The sequence below is a fragment of the Alexandromys fortis genome, unplaced genomic scaffold (assembly GCF_014885135.2).
Source record: "Alexandromys fortis isolate MF-2015 unplaced genomic scaffold, M_Fortis_MF-2015_v1.1 scaffold_318, whole genome shotgun sequence".
NCBI lineage: Eukaryota > Metazoa > Chordata > Mammalia > Rodentia > Cricetidae > Alexandromys > Alexandromys fortis.
In genome coordinates this window covers 183849-199480 of record NW_026068194.1, presented here as the reverse complement: position 1 = coordinate 199480, position 15632 = coordinate 183849, and the positions used below count along the sequence as shown (strand labels likewise).

The 15632-nt window shown below is 43.1% G+C and overlaps 1 protein-coding gene across 3 annotated transcripts in view; it reads right to left on the bottom strand.

Annotated features, from left to right (window-relative positions):
* Klf8 (KLF transcription factor 8) overlaps window positions 1-10317 on the bottom strand; it is a 155281-nt gene extending 144964 nt beyond the window's left edge. For 2 of the 3 annotated variants that reach the window (XM_050129673.1, XM_050129676.1), the window contains exon 1: window positions 9724-10007. The gene's annotated coding sequence lies outside the window, so the exon portion shown is untranslated. Of the gene's footprint in view, window positions 1-9723; window positions 10008-10240 lie in introns of those variants that run through there. The other variant, XM_050129674.1, reaches the window with a different exon arrangement.
* Between the last annotated feature and the right edge of the window lie 5315 nt (window positions 10318-15632).

The following is a 15632-nucleotide window of genomic DNA, read 5'->3' as shown; positions in this document are numbered from 1 at the left end:
TTTTTTTTCGAGACAGGGTTTCTCTGTGGCTTTGGAGCCTGTCCCGGAACTAGCTCTGTAGACCAGGCTGGTCTCCAACTCACAGAGATCCGCCTGCCTCTGCCTCTGCCTCTGCCTCCTGAGTGCTGGGATTAAAGGCATGCGCCACCATCGCCCGGCTTGTCTCACTTTTCAAATCTTTCATCTGTCTGGAAAAAAAAAAACAACAACAACAAAAATTGCCAGGCGGAGGTGGAATACACCTTTTTAATCCCAGTACTCAGGACAAAGTCAGGCAGATCTCTGAGTTTGATCTGAGACCATCCTGGTCTACAGAACCAAGATGCAATATAACCAGGGCTACACACAAGGAAACTCTTGAAAAAACAAAAAAATGAAGAAACAACATTAATATATGCACACTACCTAAAGCAAGGCACACATTCAATGCACACCCTGTTATGATGTCAATAACATTCGTCTCCTAGCTAGAAAAAAATCATAAAATATATATAAACAAAAAGCCCTAAATACTCAAAGCTACCTTATAGAATAAGAACAACATAGGCATCATCTGCCTGTCTTCAAAATATACTATAAAGCTATATTGTCTGCATAAAGGCATGAATAAGACCAGCTGTTAGAAATGGCATAGAAACAGATAGATACCAATGGAACAAAATAGAGACAAGTAAGTCCCTCCAGTTGCAGACAATTGATTTCTAGCAGACATTCTAAGAGAATGACCTGAAGAAATGACAGTCTTTCTATAAATGGTGCTAGGAAAATTGATTATCTACACGCAGAGGAATTAAGAGGCAGTCCCAATCACCAGTTATAGAAATCAACTCAAAACTGATTAAATAGTTAAATGTAAGACCTAAAACTGAACCTATTAGGAAAAAACACTTCCAGACATTGGAACAAGCAAGTAATTTTGGACAGGTACCCAGAAGCATGAGAAGAGAAAGTAAAAGACAAGAATGAGATTGCATTGTCAGGTGGTGGTGGTGCACACATTTAATCCCAGCTCTCAGGAGGCAGAGGCAGAGGCAGAGGCAGGCGGATCTCTGTGAGTTCAAGACCAACCTGGTCTACAGAGCGAGCTCGAGGATAGCCAGGGCTGTAAACAGAAACCCTGTCTCCAAAAACCAAAAGAAAAAGAAATGGAAATTCCACCACAATGGAATTATCTAGTCATTATAAAGAATGAAATGCTGCCATACACCACAACATGCAAAAGCTAAAGGTCACTATACTAAGTGAACTAAGCCAGGCATATCAATACTACTACACGAGTGCACTTGTATGTAGGATCTGAAAGAGTGGATGCTATATAGCCTGAGTGTTCTGTCTTCTCCAGCGGTTGCCTTCGCTTCAATCTCCTTCACCCCACATTATATTTATTCTATTTCTGCCTTTGTTTCCATGGTTGTGTTCTTCCTGATGGGAATATCCCTTTCCCATCACCCTGACTACCCAAGTCCTACGTATACTTTTAACAACAGCTAGACTTCATAGAATTTGAATTGGAGCTCATGATACACCTAGGAGCTTGCCGGAAAGAGAAAAGTGAGATGCAAGGGTGGGCTGAAGGAGAAAACGCTAATGGAATGTTTGCAGTGCTGGACCGGGAACGCGCTGGCTTAGCACTCCACCACAGAGGTACACTCCTAGCCCAAGAAAGACACTGGAGAGAAAGGAAATAGCAGACTAAAGACAGAGTTTGTGGGGGGAAAACATGGCATATCCAAGAAATATTAATAAGTTTAACAGGAGTCCTATGGCGGGGAAAAATCTGCTATCTGCATAGCAGGTTGTCGATGGAAGTGTCTTATGAAGAGGCATGGATTTAATCCTATGACAGGGCATCTCTGAAAGATTCTCAACATTGGACAAGAAAGGGTTAAAATCTCAGAAAAGGGCTAAGTTATACAACAGACTGGACTCGATATTAGTTTATCGAGACTACCATAAGAAAGCATCACACACTAATTCAACAGTAGAAACACACTGTCCTACAGTTCTCCGGACCAGCAATCTGAAGCTAAAGCGGCAGGGGGAGGTTTCTTCTAAGAGCTCCAAGGGAGGGATTAGGTATAGACCTCCCACTTGTCTTGCAGATAGCTGTCTTCACTGTCTAGCTTTTCACTTAGCACCAATGTGTGAGTTTTGTGTCTAAATTTCTCATCTTATGTTTCCAGTAATTAAATCAGTACAGTTGACCTCATTCTTACTTTATTGCCTCTCTTAAAAAAAGAAAATCTCCCCTCCAAGTAGACAGAAGCAGATGTATCTCTGTGAGTTCGAGGCCAACCTGATCTACAGTGCAAATTCCAGGGCAGCCAGAGATGTTACACAGGGAGACCCTGTCTCAAAAATCATAAAAAAAAGGTCTCACCAGGTGGTGACGACAGTGGTACACACCTTTAATTGCAGAATCTGGGACACAGGGGCAGGTGGATCTCTGTGAATTCGAGGCCAGCCTAGTCTACAAAACAAGTTTCAGGACAGCCAGAGCAGTTATGCAGAGAAACCCTGACTCAGAAACCAAACACAAAACAACAATCTTCAAATACACTCACATTCTAAGGCACTGAAAAAGTTAGAGCCCCAACACATTTTGGAGCATACAACTCAACAGGGAACACAGATACGCAAGGAAAACAACAGCAAAAGAGCTGTTTTAATACGCCAGGTTAGAGACAATGAAAAAGCATGATTGGCGTAATTGCAAAGGGAGGAAAAGAAAGGGTAACTGAGTCCATTAGGTCACTGCTACCCAGAAGACAAAAAGGGAAATGGAAGGTTTGACAATACATAAAGGGTGTTAGACACGCCACATGTGAGATGCTGGAATGTCTGTCCAGTTAACAGATGCGTGGTCTAGGCTCGGGAGAAACATTCCGTTTGAAAATGGAGACTTGCCATGCAGACAGATGTCATCATACAAGCAGCGGCAGAAACACTGAAAGATTCCAGAGTAGCGAGAGAAGAGAGTGCAGAGAGCAGTAAGAGGGAAGTGGAAATCTAAGAAATAACACTGACAGAACAGACAGGCAAGGGAGGCTCTGAAGAAAGGACGGCCTGCAACCCTGAAGGCCAGAGTTTGAAGGGTTAAAGATTTACCACTAGGCAGGAGAGAGCCTGTGGTAACTACCGTGAGCACAGCTTCAGAAAGGATTTAAATCAAAAGTGAAGACAAAGTGGGTGCTAGTTTGCATGCTATCGAGGAAAGATTGCTTGAGACCCGGAAAGAAAGTATGGCTAGAAAGGTGTATTCATAGCTGTCCCAAGCTTGGGACAAAACAGCATGACCAAAGCAAGTTATGGAAGAATGGGTTTGTGTAGGATTATGGCTCCAGAAGGCTAAGAGGCCATCATGGCGAGGAAGCATGGCAGCAAGTGGCAGCCATGGCGGCGGGAGTAGCAAGTTCAAAGCTCACTCACATCTTGAACCACAGCACTAAACAGAGGGGGCGAACAGGAAGTAAGGGTGAGACTAGAAACACTCAAAGCCTGCTCCCAGTGATTTACTTCCTCTAACAAGGTTCCTTCTTCCAAAGGTTCCACAATCTCCCCAAAGAGTGCTACCAACTGGGGACCAAGTGTCTAAAGACCCAAGTCCACTGGCCACATTTCTCATTCAAACTACTGCCAATAAGGCAGTATGACGAAATGGTCAGCGTGCACACTTTGCACACGCCACACCAGATGTCTCTCTGCCACTTTCAAGCTCCGGAAGCTTGGGCAAATTGCTTGGTTTTCCTGTGCTCCAATTATAAAGCAGGAAAACAACAGCACCTACTTCAAGGGACTGTTGTGACCAGGGTATGAACGGACGCATCTAAAGGAAGCGCTTAAGAGAGAGTCTGGAGCAAGGTATGCTGTGTAGGCATGGCAGGATAGGCGGGAGGACAAAAGAAGAAAAAGTGAGGAAGTCAGGACAGGAGGACATCAGCTGACACAACAAAATCTCCTAGGATACAACAGAGAACATATACGGTAGCTAGAATTTCAATTGTCCTTAACAGAATCCTGGAGTCAGGTGTTAGTGGGTGAAAGCCGAGAGAGATAGGAGAAGCAATCGCTGCTAGGGAGACCTTTTACCTCTACCAATGCTCAGACTGAAGGGGCGATCCTATCCCCAGACTGAGCCTTCAGACCGAATCCTCCCACTACACTGAGCTCTAGTCTCCCCCTGCCTTACAGCCATCTCTATGCCCAGGCAGAGCCCTTCCTGTCTCCACCTCCCTAGTGCTGGGACTAAAGGCGTGGGATGAAAGGTGTGAGCCACCACTGCCTGGCTTCTAGTGGCTTAGCTGTGTCCTCTGATCTTCAGCCAAGCTTAATTTGTTAAAACACAAACAAAATATCACTCCAATCTATCCTTCACTAACGTCTGTATGATCTTTAGTAACGACTCTCCTGAGCCCGTTTCTTCATCTGTGAAATAGAGATGGTAAGAGTATCTGTCTTACGAAGTTACTGGGAAGATTAAATAAAGCAATGCACAATAAACAAAGGTTTCAGCTAAAAATAAAAAAAAAGAGGTGGGCACATGATGCATGCAATACAATCAGTGGGGTGATGGCGTGGGAATGCAGCCCTGACATGGGGTGGGAGCAAGCGCATCTTTCCTGCCTAGCACCTACAAGCACAGAAATCCTCAGTTACTGAATGAAGTCGATTATATCTTCAGGTGTGTTGGACCTGGAACAAATGTTTGAGATCCTCCAAATTCTAAAGCAATGAGCCACCTAGAGGCTTGTTAAAATCCATATTACTGGGTCCCACCCATAAGAGTTTCTGAACCAGATCATCTAAGTCACGGTCTGAAATTTGACATGCTTTGTTTATTTGTTTTGTTTTGTTTTCTTTTGTTTTGTTTTCTGAGACATGGTCTCTCTCTACCCAGCCCTGGCTGTCCTGGAACTCTCTCTGTAAAACAGGTTGACCTCCACCTCTGAGATCCACCTGACTCTTCCACCTGCCTCTACCTCAACCGCAGCTATTAAAGGCATGGACTATATACCATGTCCAGCTTAAATGACAGTTGTCCATGCCCACTGCTTATGGGAAGGTTTTGTTCAGAGTGGTTGGCACATCTCTGATCTCTGGGTGATTGGGGAGTGTGTGTGTGTATGTGTGTGTGTGTGTGTGTGTGTGTGTGTGTGTGTGTGTGTGTGTGTAAATCACCTGAAGACTTCTTTCAGGTTACTCCCCAGGTACCTAATCCAAATCTATACAGATAGGCAAAGATATCCAAATTTTCATGAAGTTGAGTCTACTATGTGGCCAAACTGAGAATTATGGGGGGAGGGGGGACAAGTAGTTCTCCATGCATACATCCAACATACACACCTACTTCACTCCTAAAGAGGATCTGTAATAAGAAGGGGGATTTTCAAGGCCTAAAAACTATGGAATTTTCAAACTGTAAAATGGAGACACTGAAAACTGTCGTTAGAGTTTCCACTATGAACTCTGGTTCTTTTTCTCTCTCCTTTAACTCCTTTCTTCTCATTCTGTCTTTCTGAGTTCCCCAGGCTAGTGAGACATCTAAACATGGAACGTCTTCTTAGAGGACTTGAGGAGAAGCACATTGAACAACTAACTGAAAAGAACTAATGTGGCCCGGTGGTGGTAGCACACGCCTTTGATCCCAGCACTTGGGAGGCAGAGGCAGGAGGATCTCTGAGTTCGAGGCCAGCCTGGTCTACAGAGCAAGTCCCAGAACTGGTACCCAAAGAAATCCTGTCTAGAAAAGCCAAAAAAAAGAAAGAAAGAAAGAAAGAAAGAAAGAAAGGAAGGAAGGAAGGAAGGAAGGAAGGAAAAGAAAGAGAAAAAGAAATAATGTTTGCAGTACTGAACATTTAAAAGATTTCCAAGCAAATATTTCACATTTCCATGATAAATAGCATTATAAAATCTGTGACACTTTTGTAATTAAAGTTAAGAATTTCCCTAGTGCTAATAAATGTATGGTGATATTTTTGTTAAAATGCACTGGAGCCGTTTGTATTTTCACGTTGAAATCATCCTCAGATAATTATGCTAATAAGGGCCACTGTGAAAATTAAGTACTAGTTTGTAAGAACAACTCACAAAAAATTCCTACTAAGGTTTTTTTTTTTTTTTTTTTTTTTTTTTTTTTTTTTTTTTTTTTTTTTTTTTTTTTTTNTTTCTCTGTCGCTCTGGAGCCTGTGCTGGAACTAACTCTGTAGACCAGGCTGGCCTCAAACTCATAGAGACCCACACGTCTCTGCCTCCCAAGTGCTGGGATTAAGGGCATTTGCCACCACCACCACCACCACCACCACCTGGCTTCTACTAAGAATTTTTACAATGAGCATTGCAGCCACACAATATACCTCAACTTTGTCAAGATAAACAGCTCAGCGCTCTCTCTCTCTCTCTCTCTCTCTCTCTCTCTCTCTCTCTCTCTGGTTTTTCAAGACAGGATTTCTCTATAGCTTTGGAACCAGGCTGGCCTCAAACTCACAGAGATCCACCTGTCTCTGCCTGGTATAAAAGGCTTGCATCAGCACCACCACCCTGTGCTATCAATTTGTGGGAATGGTTAGAAGGAGGGAAGTGATACAATTCTGTTTCAACTTAAAACAAAAAAGATAATTACAATATTCAAGAACAGAAAAAAATGCACCCTAACTCCTTCAGAAAAAAGCCAATGTCTTTATGTCCTATTCTGCAGCATCTGCCTTCCTCTGTCTCACTGACCTCATGTCCTATCTCCAATGATGCTTGCCCCCTCTCTCTCCCTCTCTTCCTTTCTTTCTCAGACAGCCTTGCTATGTACCTCAAGCTAGCAAAGGCTGTCCTTCAGCTTCAGAAGTGCGGGGATACCAGGTATTTGCTATCATGGCTAGCAATAATGGGCTTCCTGCTAGTCCTGGAACACACCACATAAAACACCCTTCTCAAATGTCCTCATAGCTACCTCCCTGATTTCAGGAGATATACTGTTCTGTATTGTATCAAAGAGGCTTCCCGTGACTATTCTGGATTAAGTAGCTCTCCCCCAGCATGCCATACTTTATTCCTACTAATTTAGATCTTTACCCAACACATATCTTTGCTGTCTTCCAAGAGCATCTCCACAATGGTAAATGAGTTAATGAATGAATTCATTAAAAATTGAAATAATACGTGAAATAACGAAATGAATAAATGACTATCATGATACAATACAATTTTGTGTTGAAATTTTTCTCTTTTGCAGCTTTCTACTTTTGTGGCCTGAATAAGAACCAAAACAGGATTTAAGCAAAGCTGTCCAAACTTTTCTAGTATAGGAAAGTCTAGGCATTCCAAAAGGCAATTTGAGGGTTGGAACAAGTGCTACGGAATTACAAAAGCAGAGGGAGGCGAAGCAGAGGCAGAGGGAGGGGAAGGGGGAGAAAGAGACAGAAGGTGGACAGAGACAAAGAGAGAGATACTCTCTTTTGTTTTTGTTTTTATTTGTTTTTTTTTTTTACAGTTATCTCTCATGAAGCCCCTTTTCCTTGTCACAGATGCAAATTCAAGGAAGCAGAACGATGCCAAATAAGGCAAGAGCCACTTAAAACCCTTGGAGAAAATTTCTACTGCTGTCCTTGAGTACTTCTTAGTAGGTTCATAAAGTTTCCATTGTCCTACAAAGGCATTAAGCATATTTCAGCAACAATATGACAGCTAAGCTAGTTCCCAAATATACAACTAGAAATTCCCCACAAAGAAAATCCAACAAATGTGAAACAAGGGACAAGCAAATGTTAAAACAGAAATACAACAGCCCCTAATAAATGACATAAATACCAAAGGCGGAATAGTGGCTGCGGAATCAACACGCAGTTCCTTCCCCTCCCTCCATTCAAGGGGAGGTATGGAATGCACAAGTGGCTTTTGACTCAATGACAAGACCACACTCCCGCTGTCAAAACCAACCAGGAGTGGTTCTTTTGAAGGTGTTTTCCTTTGTTTTCAGGAGGCCACAGGAAAAATGTTGAGTCGTGGGTTTGTTTTTTTTTTTTTTTTTTGTCTTTTTTTTTTTAATCTGAATCCAGCCAACTCAATCATATGGGCTGTTTGGAATAAGACTGTTTGAAATTTAGAAGATGTAAAGACGAGACGCAGGATAGAGGTGAGGAGACACAGGATAGAGGATTGCTATTCGCTTTAAAATGCTGCTGGGGAACCTAGAACAGACACCTTTTCTTGATGCGAACTGGTCCTAGAGACACAATGAAAGCCAGCGTATTACAGAAGAAAGCGATTCTGTGCATTTAAACTAGAGACAGCTAACTGGTGGCCTGTGTGTGGAGACATCAGTAAGTTCCATCCTCAACCCTGCCACTCTCATCCTCGCTAAGCAGAAACAAAAGAGAAACACATGGAAAAGATATCCCTGGTCCATAAAAGCCATTTCTCCTGAATTTTTGTTATACCAACTCTTTTTAGCTAATGGGAGGGAGGTAGTGAGGCCCTCCTTCCCAACACAAGGTAGTGGATAAGACACCAACATGAAAATGATCGAGCATACAAGATCTGCCTTGTTCTCTTCCAAAGCTTGTTTTGTTTTTTGGTTTTGTTAAGACCGTGTCTCATTCTGTAGCTCTGGGGGCCTGGATCTTACTATGTAGGCCAGACTGACCCTGACCTCATAGAGATCCACCTGCCTCTGCCTGCCGTGTGCAGACAGGACAGGCATGTGCCAACACACCCACTTTGCAAGCCATTTTGATTAGCTATCCTGTTACCTGGCCTGTGCTCCCAGTTCCTTTGGTTTGAGTATATGGATTCCCAGCATCGATAGGAAGAAAATACATATGAACTAGGAGTGTGTATGTCAGAGATGCTTGGCAAATGTTGGAATCAAATTCAACATTCCTCTCCATATCCTGGGAGGAGGTCTTGGCCAGCAATCAGCTAATAAAGGAGTCACTGACAGCATTCTGCAGGGCCTTGAGATTTTATACACATCGTCCAGCAGCATAATCAGCCACAGGCAATAAAGTTGGCATTAAATATATATTTGTAGAATGAATTAATTTGTTCAAGTCATCTAAACTGCAGTGTTATCTCTTAAGAAATGGAAATGTTTCCCTTCAGCTAAAACTGCAGAGCCAATTGACTCTGTGGTTAACTAATGTGCATATTGGCATCAATGCCCACGCTGCACCTCCTAAAATTCCACTGGATATTACAACCAAGTTTGAAAGGGAAGCTGGGGGAGGGAGGTGCCGCTCTCTGCACATAAATTCCTTCCAATAAACAGGTAGTGTTAAAACAAGGTAAGACACAGATATTCTTCTTGAAACTGAATTTCCAGTCCAAGTAGAGACGTCCCCTAGGTAAAATTGTGCACTGCCCCTTTAAGAAGCCAGGCAAGATGGAGCCCTCCCAGCTCGCAGCTTGAGGTTTCAAGCAACCTGATAGGGATGCTGGAGTGTGACAAAAAGAAAGAATGCTAGAAGGGTGGCAGGGAAGCTGTAACACCAGGAGTGGAAACCCAGGCTGTAAACACACAACACGCTTCAGTGCGCACGGGCTGGCCGCGTGGCCTCTCTGGGCGCGAGAGCACCACCCTCCACCCGTCTCCTCCACCCTACTCCACCCTGCCCCACCCTTCTTTCCTCCTGGAGTGAGCCACCCGAAGAAATGCGGCCACGTCCCCGCCCCGCCGAAACCCTGCGAGGGCGGCCGAAGGCGAGGTGCTGGCCGCGCAAAATGAAAGGGACTTACTTTGGGGTTCCGCGCCTCCGAAGGCATCCTCTCTTGCCAGCCCCTTCCAGGGCCAGAGCGCGCGCGGGTCCTCGCCGCCTCGCCCCGCGAGCCAAGCCCAGGGAGACTTAGGGAGATGCCGGCACACTCCGTAGTACTGATCTTAAGACGAGACAGAAGGGTGTGAGGGAGTTAGCCAGTGGTGTGAGTGGTGGTAAGATGGAAAACCCTCCTTTCCCCTCATTCGCAGGAGCGTCCCTTGCCCAGCCTTAGCGATATCTAGGGCAATGGTTTGCTTGTTTCTCCCTTTTGGTTTCTCCCAGCTGCCTGTCCCAGACCCCACCCAGCGGCTCCACCCCATCCACTGCTACACATTCTGTCAATCACCAGCCCCTTTAAAGCTGCATCACACAACTGGGGTTTTCCTCCCTCTTAGATGGGCGGACAGAATCCTGGGGCCTTTTTAACAATGCCCCAGACCTTTTTGTTGGGTTTATGAAGCTGGGGTTAGCTCCTAGTGGAAGCCTCCCCTCCTCACCTCTGTCCAGAAGCTGGCCCACTCTACCCCACCCAAACTCCTTCCGGCCAAGCCAGGCTCAGCCCCACCACACCAGGCCGGGTCACTTAACTTTGCTTCTGGTAAAAGCTCTTCCTTAGCCAGCCAGAACTCCAGAAAGTTCCTGTTACGCCCTCCTTGGCACCGCCCACTCTTGTGCACTTTCTAGACTGAAGGGGCTTAATAGCTCTCCTGGCCTTTGGGGCTTCTCCAAGTTATGCCTGGTGCAGGGGCTGGGGGGGGGGGGGCGGGAATACTGTCATCACCTTTCATCCATGTGACTCCAAATTTCTGACTAGAATGGAAAAAGAAGCTGTAGTGATACCCAGAAATCTGTGTGATACCTTTACCAAACCATAAAAAGCCTTCCAGTACCACCACCCCACTCCACAAAACAGGCAACTCAGAAGTCAGAAGAGCATCGCATAGGACTTATCCCATGGGCGGAAAGTGGAGCTCTACAGTGACCCATCAGAAATTATATTTATTGAGAGGCAGTGGTGGCAGATGCCAATCCCAGCACTCGGGAGGCAGAGACAGGGGGATCTTTGTAAGTTTGAGGCCGACCTGGTCTACAGAGCTAGTGCCAGGACTCTGTCTTGAAAAACTTAAAAAAAAAAAATATGTTTGTTGCTAGTGTCCTTTTTAGTTCTTGATAACACCTGGTTTCAATACCAAAAAAAAACAAAAAGAAAATCTTAGAGCCAACTTTGACCATTTCCCCCTCCTGGGTGACTTTCAATTGTTCAGAACATCCTTTTGTCTCCATCTGTAAAATATGGCCAGGAACCTGGCAGTGGTGACGCACACATTTAATCCCAGCACTCGGGAGGCAGAGGCAGGCAGATCTCTGTGAGTTCGAGACCAGCCTGGTCTACAGAGCGAGTACAAGGACAGGTGCCAAAGCTACACAGGAAAATCCTGTCTCAAACAAACAAACGAAGAGTGCCAGGCCGCAGCAATGGTACACAGCTTTAATCCCAGCACTCTGGAAGCAGAAGCAGATGGATCTCTGTGAGTTCAAGGCCAGCCTTTTCTACAAAATGATTTCCAGAACAGCCACGGAGAAACCCTGTCTCAAAAAAAAAAATGTTTGAAAAAAATAAAAACCAAATATATATACTTGTATTTTATAAAATTATATATCTAAAAATAAATATATATATATATCTATTTTTAAAATATATATATATGAGTATTGGCTGCTGTATAGTGGGAAGCCAATAAATATATGTTTGAAAATATTGGGGCTGGAGAGATGGCTCAGCAGTTGAGAGCACTGTCTGCCCTTCCAGAGGTCCCAGGTTCAATTCCTAGTGGAGCTCTCCATGGCAGCTCACAATTATCTGTGACTCCAGTTCCAGGGCTTTTGACACCCTCACACAGATGTACATGGAAGCAAAACACCAGTGAACATAAAATAGAAAAAACAAATTTAAAAAAATATTATGGGCAGTATTTTCAGAGATATATTGGGTAATATCTATTTTTATTTTATTCAATTATTTGTTTTTGTCTATATTGAGTAATGCCTATTTTTATTTTATTATTATTTGGTTTTGGTTTTGTTTTACTGTTACTGTTTTTCAAGACAGGGTCTCAGTGTAGCCCTCCCTCCTGCCCTGGACCTCACTCTGTAGACCAGGCTGGCCTCGAACTCAGAGATCCACCTGCCTCTGCCTCCCGAGAGCTGGGATTGAAGTCATGTGCCACCACCGCCCAGACTAGTACCTATTATTAAACATGCCAAAAAAAGACGGTATCATAGACATAGATGCCTTTTATAAACAACTTGCCTTTATTATCTCTTAAAATATCTGCCTAGATACTTTACCCTTGGGCTAACATTGAGGTTAACTGGTAGAAGCTATGGTCTACTAGCAGTGTGATTTTGGGTTGTCTTTAGGATTTGCAGTTGGTAGCTGATTTCTCACTTTGGGTTCTTAATAGTTCCAGGGAGCATAGTTTTTTGGAGACTTAAGACCATCTAAATTAATAGAATCTTCTCTGCTTTATAGTGAGATTATATTCGTTCACACCCACTAGTGTATATTACCTCATTTAACTATACAACATCACAATGAGTTGGCTATTATTATTATTATCCTCATTTTCAGATGAGAAAACAGAAGCCTTGGGAGGTATACTTGTCCAAAACTCCATCCCAAAGAAATGGTAAAGCTGGAATTTAAATGTCAGTCAGAGGGCTCCCATATAGTTCTTAAGGAAATCTGTAGTGTACCATGATATTAGAAAAACAGGCAAGCTGATTTGCTGGAGTTAACTGGTCAGAGATGTAGGCAAGGCAAATGAAGGGCATTAGGTATGTAAATGCAAGGATCGTAAGAGTAATTTTATAACCTCTGACCTTGATGCAAGGTCATCAAAAACCCCCACCTTCCTTCACCAGCAGAAGGACAGAAAGCTATTACGAAAGTCTTACGAGAATAAGAATCCTTTTTAAAAGAGCTGTCTTTAGCCATTATCAAGACATTCTCAGCTGCTTACCCATCATAGGTTCTAAACTCAGTATTGTTTTGCTTACAGGTGTTACCAGGCCCAGTTTCCAGACTTCTGGTAATGGATGCTCTGAATTAGATCGTAGTTTGCTCTTAGAAACTTGTGATCTAACTGGCGAAATAAGGGCGTTTAATAAATTCATCATAGAGGTATGAGTGAGTGAATGAATGAATGAATGAATGAATGAATGAAAAATGAAGTTCTCTCTCTTGCCAATTTCCTAGCCCCAAACTAAACCAGGTCCTGATTTTTCTGATCTTCCAATACTTTCCAATTTGTTTTAGACTACAGATATTTAGATGCTGTTTTACTAGACAGCACAAGCTTCCTTATGAGTTTGGTCTGAGTCTTGTTTATATTCAAACATTCTGCAGTACAGCGCTTTGGCGTGTTGAACGGAATGTATCTTATTTAGTCGTGCAGCAAACAAACAAAAATATGCCTTGATTGATGCAGAAGACAGCTGTGCTACAGTGGAAAGCATTACATCTCGGAAACCCAGGACAAACGGCTAAATGAGACATATATTAACATAGCAAAGTCAACTGGGACCAGTTCTGTCAGCTGTGGCTCCTCCCAGCTCTCACAGCAGTCTCAATACCTGTGGCTCCTCCCAGCTCTCACAGAATCCCCCTCAGTACCTATAGCTCCTCCCAGAACTTCTCACCCCACCCTCAATCCTAGATCTCCCAGGGGCTGGTCTTCACTTCCCTTTCCCTAGCCTGATTACTAGCTTTTGGGTAGGTTGCTCCTCTCTTGCTCTCCTTCTTCCTCTCTTTGTCTCAAGCTCCCGTTTAGTCTGCCAGGCACGTTCAGCATGTACCCTTTCGTCTCTCTGCTTTCTCCCTTATATATACACTAAAAATCTTCTTCCTATTTTAGGAGTAATTGTCCTCCTTTTATTTCATCCTTTCATTCAGAAAAGAGTGGACTTGGAAAGAAAATCCTCAGTCTGGCAATGGTGGCACACGCCTTTAATCCCATAACTCAGAAGGCAGAGGCAGGCCGGTCTCTGTGAGTTCAAGGCCAGCCTGGTCTACAAGAGTTAGTTCTAAGAGAGCCAGGACTGTTACACGGAGAGACCCTGTCTCGAAAAAAAAAATGAATGAATGAATGAGAGAAAGGAAGGAAGGAAGGAAGGGAGAAAGAGAGAGAGAGAGAGAGAGAGAGAGAGAGAGAGAGAGAGAGAGAGAGAGAGAAAGTTAGAAAGAAAATCTCCATATTCTGCAATATCATTGCCTATCCATGTAACACAGAAATATGGAGGAAATAATGTTATCAAGCTTCTCTACATATACCCTAAAGTGGCTAAGATAGAGACCTTAGCTAAGAAGTAGCTATTGTAGAAAAATAGGAACCTCTGATAGTTCTTGACATCAAAAAAAATAAATAAATAAAACAGCCAGCATTGTTTTTGCTTGCTTGCTTTGGGTTTTTTTTTGGGGGGGGGTTCTAGTTTTCATTTTTCAAGACAGAGTTTCTCTGTGTAGCACCGGCTGTCCTGGAACTCGCTCTGTAGACCAGGCTCAGAGATTCACCTGCCTCTGCTCACAAGTGCTGGGATTAAAGGTGTGTGCCATTACTGCCTGGCTCCAACATTGTATGCCTTGGGAAAATCAGAGCAGGCATGTTAGTAAGGATGGTGGAGAAACTCCCGGCAGTCTGGTAGCAAGAGTTAAAAGTGCTCTAAAATGGAGCTCACAAACCCACAATTCATAGGTTAAATGTCAACAGATATATTTTATTTAGCTTACAGTATATATGTGCAACTATGTTCACAAACATACATTTTTATGTGTCAAATCGAAAAGACTACCAGCATTGGAAAATACTATGTAAAAGTTAATCTCTGTATAAAAATTAAATTTCTGGGCTGAAGAGATGGCTCAGGGGTTAAGAGCACCAACTGCTCTTCTAGAGGACCTGGGTTCAATTCCCAGCACCCACATGGCAGTTTATAACTGTCTGTAACTCCAGTTCCAGGGACCTGATACCCATGGTAAAACACCAATGCAAATAAAATAAAAATTTTTAAAAAGGCTGACCCATTGTTAAAAAAATAGATTTCTGTATAAAATCTAGATTTCTATATAAAACTTAATTTTCCATGTTTATACACACTTTCCAATTGGCCATTAATTGGTTGGAAATAATCAGTGCCTGGCCTCTTCAGATATCATTTGATCTTATGAGCTCACCATAGTCCCTACTAGAACATTCCACACACTTACTTATGCGATCACTTTTGCTTGGGAAGGCATTTTAGTTTTTAATCCTTAATAAATAATAAATGGCCACAAGGTGGACATCTGAAAGCCCCCAATGATCCTTAGATATCCAAGAGCATTTTTCAGAGGGACTTTGGCTTCATGGATACGCACTCGTTTTGAAGGTACATTTAACATGGGGCAGAGAACATGCCATGCCACCATGCTGTGGTTGTTCCTCCACTCTGATTGACATGCTGTTCCCTACGAGAGGGAGTAGGAGCTGCATGTAATTTAGTTCAGCTCAAGAAACATTTACTGCACATCCACAAGTGAAAGAATTTACCAGCTGCTCAGAGTTAGATGAGTTTTCTTTCCCTTTAGAAGCTTCCAGTCTAAAATTCTTAAGGTTTCCATCATAATATTTCCTGTGAAAACTTAATACTCTCTGAGAGTTTCTATTTACTTTCAAATATAATTCAGCATGCTTTTCTTCCTTGTGACGCTACTGAAGTGGTCATTTTGTAGATCTACAGTGATGTCCCTATTTCTAAATCAAACTATCATTTTTCAGTCCTTAAATGTCTTTGTCATTCTGAAACATTTAGTATAGTGATGTGGTTCTTTTCCTAATGGTTTTCATATAG